Source organism: Puma concolor, chromosome B4 (assembly GCF_028749965.1).
Source record: "Puma concolor isolate L17-30 chromosome B4, mPumCon1.1.hap2, whole genome shotgun sequence".
NCBI classification, from domain to species: domain Eukaryota; kingdom Metazoa; phylum Chordata; class Mammalia; order Carnivora; family Felidae; genus Puma; species Puma concolor.
The window spans coordinates 123,209,659-123,223,623 of record NC_141673.1 but is presented as its reverse complement, the minus strand read 5'-3'; the positions used below and the strand labels follow the sequence as shown (position 1 = coordinate 123,223,623).

The following is a 13,965-nucleotide window of genomic DNA, read 5'->3' as shown; positions in this document are numbered from 1 at the left end:
TATAATATCAAATAAATGTTTACCACTCAAATAATTGTAATAGTAGTGTATGTAATTTATGCATTTCTTCCCCGTACTTCGTGGGCAAACTTTTAAGCACTTTTCTTGTGCAGAATGGTCTACATACTTCTAATTAAAATCTTGATTTAAAAAAAAATGGGTACAGTTTCTTATATTAGAAAATATTTTTGGAAACATAAACCACTTTTTTTGTTAGAGCTAAACTCTAGTGTTTTACAATCTTTTTTTCCCTCTCTTTTGTGTATTGCTAGACAGATGATATTTCCAGTGAATTCTTAATTTTAACACCCTGAGGAATTTTGTTGCTTGAATATAAAGAAATACTGACTTCTGTCTTTAAATTTTGGTGTGCTTTCCTGAGAACCCTTGTGTATTTCTCATTTATATCTCCATTTTTCATTACTTTCCTCTGAGAAATCCGTGTTTCTTTATAACTCAGTACCATTCTTAAATATGTAAACATGAATGTCTTAAATTGTGCATACTATGAAAACTAACCGATAAAGAAACTTTTAAAAGCACAGGTTATAACTACTGTTAGTACACTTCCATTTTGGGCAGCCAATTCTAAAGCATTTTGGGATAGAGTAATGATGTTAGTAAATGAAAGGGAAAAATAAAATGTTTTTGCCTGGCTCTACATAAATTTATTTGTATACAAACTTAATGGTTAGACTGTTACACAGTCATGTACAAAATTTAAAAAATGTTAGAAACCTTTTCTCCTATCCTTGTTCATTCACCATTTGCCTAGTTTCTCAACAACTTTCCTGCTTTGATATAGTTGCTGTTATTACTTCTCTACATATCCTTCTAGGTTTTTTATTTTTGCATATAGAAATAAACGTGAATTAACAAATATTTTCTTCTCTAATTTTTAAGTATCTTAATTTTTCCAGTGAACAAATTTATCTATTAATAGTTTAAAGCTTTTTTTGTGTGATCAGTCACCTGTTGATAGACTTTCTGATCTTCTGCTTTCATGACTTGTGTACATGTCATTTTGCATATATGCGCTTATGTCTGTAGGATTATTAATTCCCAGGGGTGGAACTGTTGGGTGAGAGGGATTTTGCAGTTAATTTGGTAGATATTCCCAAATTATTCTCCCTAGTGGTTGTGCCAATTTGTTTCCAGCAGCAGTGAATGAAAAACTTGTGTTCTCCATACCCTTTGGTAATCCAGTAGGTGAAAATTGGTATCTCAGAGCATTTATTTTACATTTCTCTTATTATGAGTAAAGCTGAGCATCTTACGTTTTTAAAAGCAATTTGCATTTTTCTCTTTGTGATCTGTTAATATGATTTTTCTCTTTGGTTGTTGATCATTTTCTTTTTGATTTGTTGGAGCTTTCATAGGAGTCCCTCATTCCTTAGTGTTTTGTGATATGAGTTGAACCAGGTTTTCCCAGTTGTTCAGTCTTATGGGGCTTTTTACCATGCAGAAGTTCTTGATTTTTATTTAGGTTTATTTTTTAATCTTGTCTTTCATGGCTTCTGTATTTTGAACCATTAGTTAGAAAGGCTTTCCATACTCCAGAGTTAGTAAAGGAATTCTTTCACATTTTCCTCTAGTATTTTTATGGTTTCTTTTTTTTTTACAGTTTAATCTTTGATACATTTGGAATGTATCCAGGTAATACAATGTGAGGTATGGATCCAACTTTATTTTTTCCTAGATGCTAAAATGCTTCCATTTGTCCCATCACCATTTATTAAACTGTTCATCTTTTCTTCACTGATTTGAAATGCCATCTTTGTTAGAGTCCAAATTTGATGTGTATTTAAAACATTCTAACTAAATTATGTTCCAAAATTGATTTGTAAATTATTTTGGAACCTGGAATGCATTTTCCTATAGAAATGCTAATTAGATTTCTAGAGTAGTTAACAAAACCCCACAATGTACCTGATGGTACAGTATTGATAATAACTGTTCTTTAATGTCTAATACCCTTTTTTTCATGCTGGAAAGTATATTACAAGTTTGTAGTTTAGGTTTTCCTTTTCTGGCAATCAGGATGAGGAGTTTCTCAATGCAGCTTTTAATTTTCTCAATCTCAGCTGCTGTATGTAGTTCTCAGTTGTTAAAGGTAAGTAAATACTTAAGCTTAACATAGGTTAGTATGTGAAAAGTGGGGTTGGGGTATTACAGGCAGAAGGAGAAGCAAATGATAAAGACACAGATATACAGAATTGGAAACAATTGGGAATTAGACTAAGGTTTGAATGGCAGGCCTTCTGAGAGGTGAAACCGATAATACACACAAAGTTGTCATTCCTTCCCCTCCCCTGCTCCTGTCCTTCCCTCTCCCCCCCCTCCTTCCCCACCTCCTTTTCTCTCCTAAGGACTTCATCCTGTTGATTGTGGGGAGCCACTGAAGCTGAGGAGTAACAGATTTCTATTTTAGAAGGATCACTCTCTGATGGCATTGTGGTGAATAGATTGGAAGGATATGACACTACACCAGCTATAAAAAAGAATAGTGGAGCTGAATTATAAGTGCATTTAACATACTTGAAATCGGGGCGCCTGGGTGGCGCAGTCGGTTAAGCGTCCGACTTCAGCCAGGTCACGATCTCGCGGTCCGTGAGTTCGAGCCCCGCGTCAGGCTCTGGGCTGATGGCTCAGAGCCTGGAGCCTGTTTCCGATTCTGTGTCTCCCTCTCTCTCTGCCCCTCCCCCGTTCATGCTCTGTCTCTCTCTGTCCCAAAAATAAATAAACGTTGAAAAAAAAATTTAAAAAAAAAAAAAAAAAAAAAAACATACTTGAAATCAACTATATATCCTGGGGGATGGGGAGAGATATAGGCAAATAAATAAATTGTAGAGGTAATTCAGTTTGCCATTTTACCCAGTGAGCATACACTCTAGGCAAACGTTAATGGGACTCCCTGTGAATGACTGTAAGGCTTTCCCAACCATCATTGAAAAAGATATGAAATATATTATTGAGGGGTCAGGCAAGAGGTGGTGATGCTACTTCTCATTTATTTTTTTAATTAAGAAAATTTTTAATTCTAGTATAGTTAACATACAGTGTTATATTAGTTTCAAGAGTAAAAGATAGTGATTCAACAATTCTGTATATTACTCCATGCTCATCAAGAGTATTACACATTTTTGTTTTGTTTTGTTTTTGAGAGAGAGCCTGAGTGGGGGAAGGGCAGAGGGAGAGAGAGAGAATCTTAGGCAGGTGCCATGCCCAGGCTTGATCTCATGTGATCATGACCCAAGGCAAACTTAAGAGTCAGGTGCTTAATTGACTGAGCCACCCAGGCAGCCTGATAAGTGTTACTCTTCTTCCCCTTCACCTATTTCATACCACCCCCCCCCCCCCACCTCCCACCACACCTCCTCTCAGGTAACCATTAGTTTGTTCTCTATAGTTAAGAGTACTTTTTTTTTTTTTTTTGGTTTGTGTCTTTTTTTTTGGTTTGTTCATTTCTTAAATTCCACATACGAGTAAAATAATATGGTATTTGTCTTTCTCTGACTTTTTTCACTTAGCATTATAACTCTAGATTCATCTGTGTTGTTGCAAATGACAAGCTTTCATTCCTTTTAACAGCTGAATAATAGTCCATTATATGTATATACTATGTCTTTTTTAAAGTTTAAGTTTATTTTCTTTGCAGCAATCTCTGCACCCAGCGTGGGTCTTGAACTCACAACCCTGAGATCAGGAGTTGCATGCTCTTCTGACTGAGCCAGCCAGGCACTCCCACATCTTCTTAGCCATTCATCTATCAGTGGACATTTGGGCAGCTTCCATAATTTGGCTATTGTAAATAATGCAGCAATAAACATAGAAGTGAATATATCTTTTCAAACCAGAGTTTTTTTTGTATTCTTTGGGTAGATACCTAGGAGTGTGATTGCTGGATCATATGGCAATTTTATTTCTAATTTTTGAGGAACCTCCATACTGTTTTCCATAGTGGCTGCACAATTTTGCATTTTCACTAGTTGTGCACGAGGGTTCCTTTTTCCTCACATCCTCACCAACACTTGTTGTTTGTTGTGTTTTTTATTTTAGCCATTATGACAGGTGTGGGGTGATAGTTCATTGTGCTTTTGATTTGCATTTCTCTGATGATGAGTGATGTTGAGCATCTTTTCATGTGTCTGTGGGTCATCTAGATGTCTTCTTTGGAGGAATGTCTATGTCCTCTGCCCATTTTTAATTGGATTATTTATTACTTGAATTGTTGAAGAAATTTCAAAATGAATTGAGGGTCATTGGTAGACACTATGTGACAGAAAGATGAGAAGAACTTACAGAATCTTGATATTTATATATATTCAAAATGATATACAGTGTAATGCATTTTCTGTTGGAATTTTAAGGGATCTTTCAAGGATAGTTTTTTTTAAAATTGTTTTTCATGTTTATTTATTTTTGAGAGAGTGCAAGTGGTGGAGGGGCAGAGAGAGAGGGAGACGCAGAATCTGAAGCAGGCTCCAGGCTCTGAGTGGTCAGCACAGAGTTTGACACAGGGCTCGAACTCAAAAACCACGAGATCAGGACCTGAGCTGAAGTTGGGCCTTTAACTGACTGAGCCACCCAGGTGCCCCAAGGATAGTTTTGATTATGCTTATTTTTTGCTTTAGAATCTGAACCTTGCCAAGATGAGACTCTGCTTTATTGCAGTCTAAGAGAGAGATTGATGAGGGACTGGTTGAAGATAGTAGTAGGAGGGTAAAAATGAAGGAATGGACAGCAGAGGTATTAAGTGGTAAAAGTTTACAGGTATATTGAAAAATTATATGTCTATTTCATTATGGGAAATTTTGAGCCTACAAAAAAGTAGGGAGAATCCCCAGGGACCAACCTTTAACAGTGATCAAGTCATGGCCAGTCTTGTTTCATTTATACCTTTCCATACCCCATTCTTACGATTATTTTGAATTTTGTGAGCATCACTGACACGCATGGATATTTAAAAAATACACAATATATTATGACACATAAAAAATTGACAAGAATTTCTTAAAGCCATCAACCGTTCAGTCTTTGTTTGAAGTTTCCTGATCTCCTAAATGTTTTTCTTTTTCTGTTTTTATCTTTTTCTTAATTTTTTTATTGTTTATATATTTGTTTTGAGAGAGAGAAAGAATGTGCATGCGTGCCAGCATAGGGGAGGGGCAGAGAGGGAGAGACAGGATCCCAAGTAGGCTCCGTGCTATCAGTGCAGAGCCCAGTGTGGGGCTTGGTCTCATGAACTGTGACATCATGACCTGACCCGAAATCAAGAGTCTGACGCTTAACCCACTGGGCCACTTGGTACCTCTAAATGTTATCTTTTTATGTTTGAATAAGTCAGTATCCAAATAAGGTCCATAAGCTGGATCTATAAGGTGCCTACGTTGCAATTGCTTAAAATATCTCTTAGGTCTCTTTGTAATCCTCCCCCTTGATTTCCTTGTTGGTTTACTTGTGGAAAATGTGGGACATTTGCCCTGCAGGGTTTCTCACAGTAGATGTTGCTGATGGCATCTCAGATGGTGTGTGTGTGTGAACACGTTGCTTTGTTCCATGTATTTTCTGTACATGAGTAGTTAGGCTTGTTCGTTCAGTTTATTGTGGGGGCAGCTAAAAATACTTCATGGTGTTGTATACTTCTTCATGAAGCATATGATACTTTCTTTTTTCTTTTTTGTGGTATCAGCAGCTGTTGACCAGTATCTAGACCATTATTTTATTGAATAGAGGTTGAATAAATTGTGATATTCTATCATGCATTAGGATTACTTCTTTTATTCCCACCACCCCATCCCGTCTAGCAGGATTACTTCTATAAAGAAAACCTGTTTCTTATCAATTATTTCATTATCCTGAAATATAGTTTGTGAAGGAAGGACAAGATCTTTTATTCTTTTTTCTTAAAATTGAGGTAAAATTCCTATAGAATAAAATTTACCATCCTAAGATATACAGTTCAGTGGTATTTGGTACTTTGACAGTATTGGTCAACTGCTACCCCTGTTAATTTCCAAAACTAACTAACTTACTTTCTTTTTTACTATTTTTCTAATGTTTTATTTATTTTTGAGAGAGAATGATGAGAGAGAGAGAACATGAGCAGGGGAGGGGCAGAGAGAGAGTGGGTCAGAGGGTCCAAAGTGGGCTCTGTGCTGAGAGCAGAGAGCCCAACATGGGGCTCGAAGTCATGAACCATGAGATCATGACCCGAGCCGAAGTCAGATGCTTAACCAACTGAGCCACCCAGGTGCCCCCAAAACATTTTTTTGAAAAGTGGATTTAGGGGCACCTGGGTGGCGCAGTCGGTTAAGCGTCCGACTTCAGCCAGGTCACGATCTCGCGGTCCGGGAGTTCGAGCCCCGCGTCAGGCTCTGGGCTGATGGCTCAGAGCCTGGAGCCTGTTTCTGATTCTGTGTCTCCCTCTCTCTCTGCCCCTCCCCCGTTCATGCTCTGTCTCTCTCTGTCCCAAAAATAAATAAACGTTTAAAAAAAAAATTAAAAAAAAAAAAATGAAAAGTGGATTTATTTTGAGAGAGTGCATTCGTGCGTGGAGGAGAGGCAGAGAGAGAGAGGGAGAGAGAGAATCCCAGCCAGGCTCCACACCATCAGCGCAGAGCCAGACGGGGCTCAATCCCACAAACTGCAAGATCATGACCTGAGTTGAAATCAAGAGTTGGATGCTCAGCTGACTGAGCCACCCGGGTGCCCCTAATTGCCCTTATTTCCAAAACATTTTTATTACCCTAAAAGAAAATACACTTTCATAAGCAGAAACTGTGCATTCTTCCTTCTTCCCCTGGCCCCTGGCAACCATCAGTCTGCTTTTTGTCTCTATGGGTTTACTTATTCTGTATATTTTACTTAAGTATAATAATCACACAGCGTATGACCTTTTGAGTCTGGCTTCTTTCTCGGCATAATGTTTTCAAGGTCATCACTGTTGCAGCCTGTATTAGTACTTCAGTCCTGTTTATGGCTGAATATTTGTGTGTGTGTGTGTGTGTGTGTGAGAGAGAGAGAGAGAGAGAGAGAGAGAGAAGGAGAATGAGAGTGTGTGTGCACATGCATACGAGAGAGATTACATTATGTTGGATGTTTGCATTGTGTCTACCTTTTGACTGTTTTGAATAGTGCTACTGTGAACATTGTTGTAGAAGAACCTATTTTATCTGTTTTTAGATTTGAGGAGTATATACTAGGAGTGGCATTGATGGGTCGTACGGTGATTCTGTGTTTAACTTTTTGAGGAACCACCAAACTGTTCATAGTGGCTGCACCATTTTTACAGTCCTCCAAGCAAAGTATGAGAGATCCAATTCCTTTTCATTCTCACCACCACTTAACTTTTTTCTGAATTTTTAAATTATAGCCATCCTAGTGAGTTTGAAGTGGTACCTCATTGTTTTAATTTCTGTTTCCCTAATAAGTGATGTTGAGCATTTTTTTCATGAGCCTTTTGGCCATATGTGAATCTTCTTTGGAGAGAAGTCTGTTCCTTCCCTCCCCTCCCCTCCCCTCCCCTTCCCTTCCTTTAATATTTATTTGGGGGAAAGTGCAATTGGGGAAGGGGCAAAGATAGGGGGACACAGGATCTGAAGCAGGCTCTGCACTGACAGGCTGACAGCAATGAGCCCAATGTGGGGCTTGAACTCATGAACCTCAAGATCATGACCTGAGCCAAAGTCAGATGTTCAACCGACTGAGCCACCCAGCTGCCCCTCTTTTAGTTTTATTGTTTATTTATTTTTGAGAGAGAGACAGAGTACTAGCAGGGGAAGTGCAGAGAGAGAGAGAGACACAGAATTCGAAGCACGCTCTCAATTCTGAGCTCTCAGCCCAGAGCCTGACATGGAGCTCAACCCACAAATCGTGAGATCATGACCTGAGCCGAAGTCAGACGCTTAACTGACTGAGCCACCCATGCACCCCTATTTATATTCTTTTCTATTTTGTAATTGGGTTGTCTGTCTTTTTGTTGTTGAGCTGTAAGACTTCTTTATGTATTCTGGATCCCTGTCAGATACATGATTTGCAAATCTTTTCTCCCACTCTGTATGTTGTCTTCTCATGTTCTTGATAATGTCCTTTGATTCACAGTAGTCTTTGATTAGTATCAGTTTATTTAATTTTTCTTTGTTGCTCATGCTTTTGGTGTCATATCTAAGAATCCATTGCTATTTAAGGTCAGTAAGATTTATACCTATGTTTCTTTCTAAGACTTCTCTTTTTAGAACTTTTTTAGTTGTTGATCCATTTTGAGTTAAATCCAACTTTTTTTTTTTTTGCATATGGATATCCAGATGTCCCAGCACCATTCGTTGGAGAGATTCTTCTTTCCCCATTGAGTGGTCTTGGTACCCTTGTTGAAAATCAGTTGGCTGTAGATACATGGATTTATTTCTGGACTCTACTATTCCATTGGTCTTTATGTCTGTTGTAATGCCAATACAAACTTTTGAAAGGCCATAGCTTTGATAATAAGTTTTGTAATTGGGAACTGTGAATGTTTCAATTTTATTTTTCTCTTTCAGTATTGCTTTGACTGTTCAGGTTCTAGTCCATGTGATTTTTGAGGATTGCAAAAAAGATCTGTGGAATTTTGATAAGGGGTTGTGCTGAATCTGTAGATTGCTTTGGGTAAAGTTATTATCTTAATTGTGTTAAGTTTTTTATTGTATGAATGTGGGGTGTCTTTCCATTTATTTATGTCTTTAATTTCTTTCAGCCTTGCTCTGTAGTGTTCAGTGGGGAAGTCTTTCACATCCTTTGTTTAAGTATTTTATTCTTTTAGATACAAAAGGATTTTTTCTTTAATGTTCTGTTTGGATTGTTCATTGTTCACATGTAGAAATAAAACTGATATCTTGTGGTTCTTACACCTTGTAGCTTTACTGAATTTGTTCTAATGTTTTTTGTGTGTTCTTTAAGCTTTTTTCTAGGTAAGATGATGTGAATACTGATAGTTTTACTTAATCTTTTCCAATTGGGATGTTTTTTATGTTTTTTATTTTTCTTGCTTAATTGCTTTAGCTAGCATTTCTAGTACAATGTTGAATAGCAGTGGAACTAGATAGTGGGTGTCCATGTCTTCTTCCTGATATTAGGGAGAAAAGTATCAGTCTTTCATTGTTGAGTTAGTTGTTACCAGTAGATTTTTCAAAAATTCTCCTTATCATATTGAGGAAGTTCCATTTTTTTTTTATTTTGTTGAGTGTTTATCTTGTGAAAAGGTGTCAAATTTTGTCAAATGCTTTTTTTGTATTGAGATGGTGATGTGGTTTTTAAATTTTTTTAAAAATTAATGGTATATATTACATTGACTGTTTTTCTTATGTTGTACACCCTTTGTATTTCTATCATAAATCCCTTTTGATCATGGTGTATAATTCTTTTAATTATTTAATTTTGTCCCCCAAAAGATTTGTCCATCCAGAACCTCAGGATATGACCACATTTGGGAATAAGGGTCTTTACGGATATAATTAAGGTAAAGATCTTGAATGGGGTCATCCTGGCCTAGTATGAACACTAAATCCAATGATAAATGTCCTTGTAAAAGATGATTGGAGAAGACACAGGAGACACAGTACATGGCCATGTGAAGACTAAGGTGGAGATTGGAGTTACCTAGTTGTGAACTGAGAAATGCCAAGGATTGCCAGAGCCACCAGAAGTTAGGATAGAAGCCTGTTGATTTTGGATTTCTGTGTCCCAAACTGTGAAAGAATAAATCTGTTTTCTTAAGCTACCAAATTTGATGTAATATTTTTTATGGCTGCTCTAGGGTACTAATACACTGTATTTTGCTGAGATTTTTTGCATGTATAAGGGATATTGGTCTGTAATTTTGTTTTCCTATGTTTTGTCGGGCTCTGGGGGCATTTGATAACATGCTGACCTTATAGAATGAATTAATTCTTCCTCTTCTATTAATGGGAAGAGTTTGAGATTTGTGTTAATGCTTCTTTATTTTATTCTTTAAAAAAAATGTTTATTTATTTATTTTGAGAAAGAGGGGCAGGGATAGAGGGTGAGAGAGAATACCAAGCAGGCTTCAGGATGTTAGCACAGAAGAGCTGGATGCAGGGCTTGATTTCATGAACCATGAGATCATGTCTTGAGATGAAATCTAGAGTCAGATGCTTAACCAGCTGAGCCACTCAGGTGCCCCCTGTGTTAATGTTGCTTGCTTGCTTGTTGCTTTTATTTTATTTTATTTTATTTTAGTTTAATTTAATTTTATTTTATGTATTTATTTACTTACTTATCTATTTATTTAAATGTTTATTTTTGGAAAGGGAGAGGGAGAGAATGTGAGTGGGGGAAGGACAGAGAGGGAGGGAGACAGAATCCGAAGCAGGCTTCAGGCTCTCAGCTGTCAGCACGGAGCTCGATTTGGGACTCGAACTCATGAACCATGAGATCATGACCTGAGCCAAAGTTGGATGCTTCATCCACTCAGCCACCCAGGTGCCCCTAATGCTTCTTTAAATGTTTGGTAGAATTCACTTGTGACTGCATTTGATCCAGGGCTTTTCTTTGCTGAGAGATTTTTGTTTACTCATCGATTCAGTCTCTTTATCTGTTCAGATGTTCTCTTTCAGTTTTGTTAGTTTTTGTGTTTCTAGGAATTTGTCCATTTCATGTAGGTTGTCTAATCTGTTGGTGTGTAATTGTTCATAGTATTTTCTTTTTTCTTTCTTTTTTTTTTTTATGTTTATTTTTGAGACAGAGAGAGACAGAGCATGAACGGGGGAGGAGCAGAGAGAGAGAGGGAGACACAGAATCCGAAGCAGGCTCCAGGCTCTGAGCTGTCAGCACAGAGCCTGACACGGGGCTCGAACTCATGGACCATGAGATCGTGACCTGAGCCGAAGTCGGACGCTTAACTGACTGAGCCACGCAGGCGCCCCCATAGTATTTTCTTACAATTTTAGTTGTGTAAGGTCAATGGTAATGTCCTCACCTTTGTTTCCAATTTTAGTAATTTGAGTATTTTCTTTTTTAGTCTCAAAGTTGGTCAGTTTTGTTGATCTTTTCAAAGATTTTTAGGTTTTGTTGATTCTTTTTGTTTTTTTGTTTTTTTTTTTCAGGTTTATTTTTTTATGAGAGAGACAGCACAAGTGGGGGAGGGGCAGAGAGAGGGAGAAACAGAATCAGAAGGAAGTTCCAGGCTCTAAGCTGTCAGTACAGAGCCTGATGTGGGGCTCAAACTCAAAAACTGTGAGATCATGACCCAAGCCAAAGTTGGATGCTTAACCAACTGAACCACCCAGGTGCCCCTTTTATTGGTTTTCTGTTCTCTTTTTTGTCTCCACAGTGATCTTTAATCTTCCTTCCTGTGTTTGGCTTTGGATTTAGTTTGCTCTTTTTCTTCTCCAAGTAGGTAGATATATATAGATAGATATAGATATATATATATATATATATAGATATATATATATATCTATATCTATCTATATATATATCTATCTATATATATATAGTTAATTGATTTGAGATCTTCATTTTTTAAAGCAGCTTAATTGGGATGTAGTTTATATACTATATATTTCATTTGAAGTGTACAATTCATGTTTTTTTTCATATTTACAGATATGTGCAACTTCCATAGGCAGTTTTAGAACATTTCCATCATTTTATTTTTTTTTAATTTATTTTTTATTTTTTATTTTTTGGCGACTCCACCGGGACCATTTCCATCATTTTAGAAGGGAAAGCCTGTGATTTTAAGCTTTCATCCCCTTATTTGTTCAACCACCCCACCCCTCCTCACCTCACCCCACCTCACCTCACCCGAGCATCTTTCTTCTTTTTCAACATAGGTGTTACAGGTATGAATTTATCTCTTATTGCAGCTTTCTATGTATCACATGAGATTTGGTATGTTGTGTTTTTTTTCCCCTTTGTTTTGTTTTACTGCTTATTTTCCAGTTGTGATTTCTTCATTGACTCATTGGGTATTTAAGTGTTGTTTAATTTCCACATACTTGTGAATTTTCTAGTTTTCCTTCTGTTTTTAACTTTTTTTTTAAAGAATTTATTTTTATATAACCTCTGTACCCAAAGTGGGGCTGGAATTCACAACCTCCTTGAGATCGAGAGTTGAATGCTCTAATGACTAAGCCAGCCAGACATCCTGCTTTCTGTTTTTAATTTCTGTTTTCATTTCATTGTGGTTGGATAAGATCTGATCTCAGGTGTTTTAAAATTTATTGACACTTGTTTTGTGTCCTAACCTATGATCTATCTTGGAGAGTGTTCCTGTGTATTTGGGGAGAATGTGTATTGGGCTGTTTTTAGTCTAGTAGGCATAGGTGGTCTGTAGTGTTATTTGGTTCTCTATATATCCCTATTGAATTTCAGAGTTCTGTCCATTATTGAAACTTGGGTAGCGAAATTTCCAACTGAAGAATTGTCTGTCTTTAGCTTTAATTAGATTTGTTTTTGTTTGATGTATTTTGGAGCTGTGATATTTGGTGTATGTATGTTTATAAATGTTATATCTTCTTGGTGTTTTAACCTATTTTTCAATGTATAATGTTTTTCTTTATCCCTTGTGACAGATTTTAATTTTTTTTTTTTTTAAGATTTTATTTTTAAGTAATCTCTATACCCAGGGCGGACCTCGAACTTGCCACCCTCACATCAACAATTTCATGTTCCACCAACTAAGCCAGATAGGTACCCCACAGATTTTAATTCTTATTTCATTTTTTATATACATTTTAAGTCGTTACCATGGTGATTACAATTAATCTCTTAAATTCATACCACTTGGAGAAATAGCCAAGTTAAGGGAAACAAAGGCAAATGCCTTGAGTCAGTCCTTCATGTGCTTTCTCTGCCCGTCATACAGTTAGGCCTGTTAAAAAACACAGGTCTTTGCGAACAAGCTTTGCTGTATCCCTTCTGGAACCAGGGATGAGAGTTCCACGCTAGAGACACGGGATACAGTCTTCCAGACCATTGTCAATCTGAGGAGGGGTGGAACAAGAGCAAGTAAAAGTGACATAAAACTTTTAAAAAAAAATTAATTTATTGAAATTCTAATATACAGTGTAGTATTGGTTTCAGAAGTAGAACCCAGTGATCCATCACTTACCTATAATCCCCAGTGCTCATCCCATCAGGGGCCCTCCTTAATGCCCATCAACCATTTAGCCCATCCCCCCCACCCGCCTCCCCTCTAGCAATCCAGTTTGTTCTTTGTATGAAGAATCCTTATGGTTTACCTCCCTCTCAGTTTTTATTTTTGCTTTCCTTCCCCTATGTTTATTTGTTGTATTTCTTATATTCCACATATGAGTGATATCATATGATATTTGTCTTCTCTGACTTATTTCACTTAGCATAATACACTCTAGTTACATCCACGTTGTTGCAAATGATAAGATTTCATTCTTTTTGATCGCTGAATAGTATTCCATTGTATATGTATAGTATATACTCTTTATCCATTCGTTAGTCAGTGGACGTTTGGTCTCTTTGCATAATTTGGCTACTGTCAATAGTGCTGCTCTAAACATTCGGGTGCATGTGCCCCTTTGAATCAGCATTTTGGTATCCTTTGGATAAATACCTACTAGTGCAGTTGCTGGGTTGCAGGGTTAGTTCTATTTTTAATTTTTTGAGGAAACTCCATATTGTTTTGCAGAGTGGCTGCACCAGTTTGCATTCCCACCAACAGTGCAAAAGTGTTCCCCTTTCTCCACATCCTCACCAATACCTGTTGATTTCTGAGTTTTTAATTTTAGCCATTCTAACAGGTGTGAGGTGGTATCTCATTGTGGTTTTGATTAGTATTTCCCTGATGACGAGTGATGTGGAGCACTTTTTCATGTGTCTTTTAGCTATCTGGATGTCTTCTTTGGAAAAGTGTCTATTCATGTCTTCTGCCCATTTCTTCACTGGATTATTTGCTTTTTGGGTGTTGAGTTTGAGAAGTTCTTTCTTTCT

General features: G+C 37.1%; 1 protein-coding gene across 16 annotated transcripts in view; it reads left to right on the top strand.

The window, feature by feature from the left end:
- MLLT10 (MLLT10 histone lysine methyltransferase DOT1L cofactor) overlaps positions 1 to 13,965 on the top strand; it is a 241,101-nt gene that overhangs the window by 41,190 nt on the left and 185,946 nt on the right. The window lies entirely within an intron of this gene.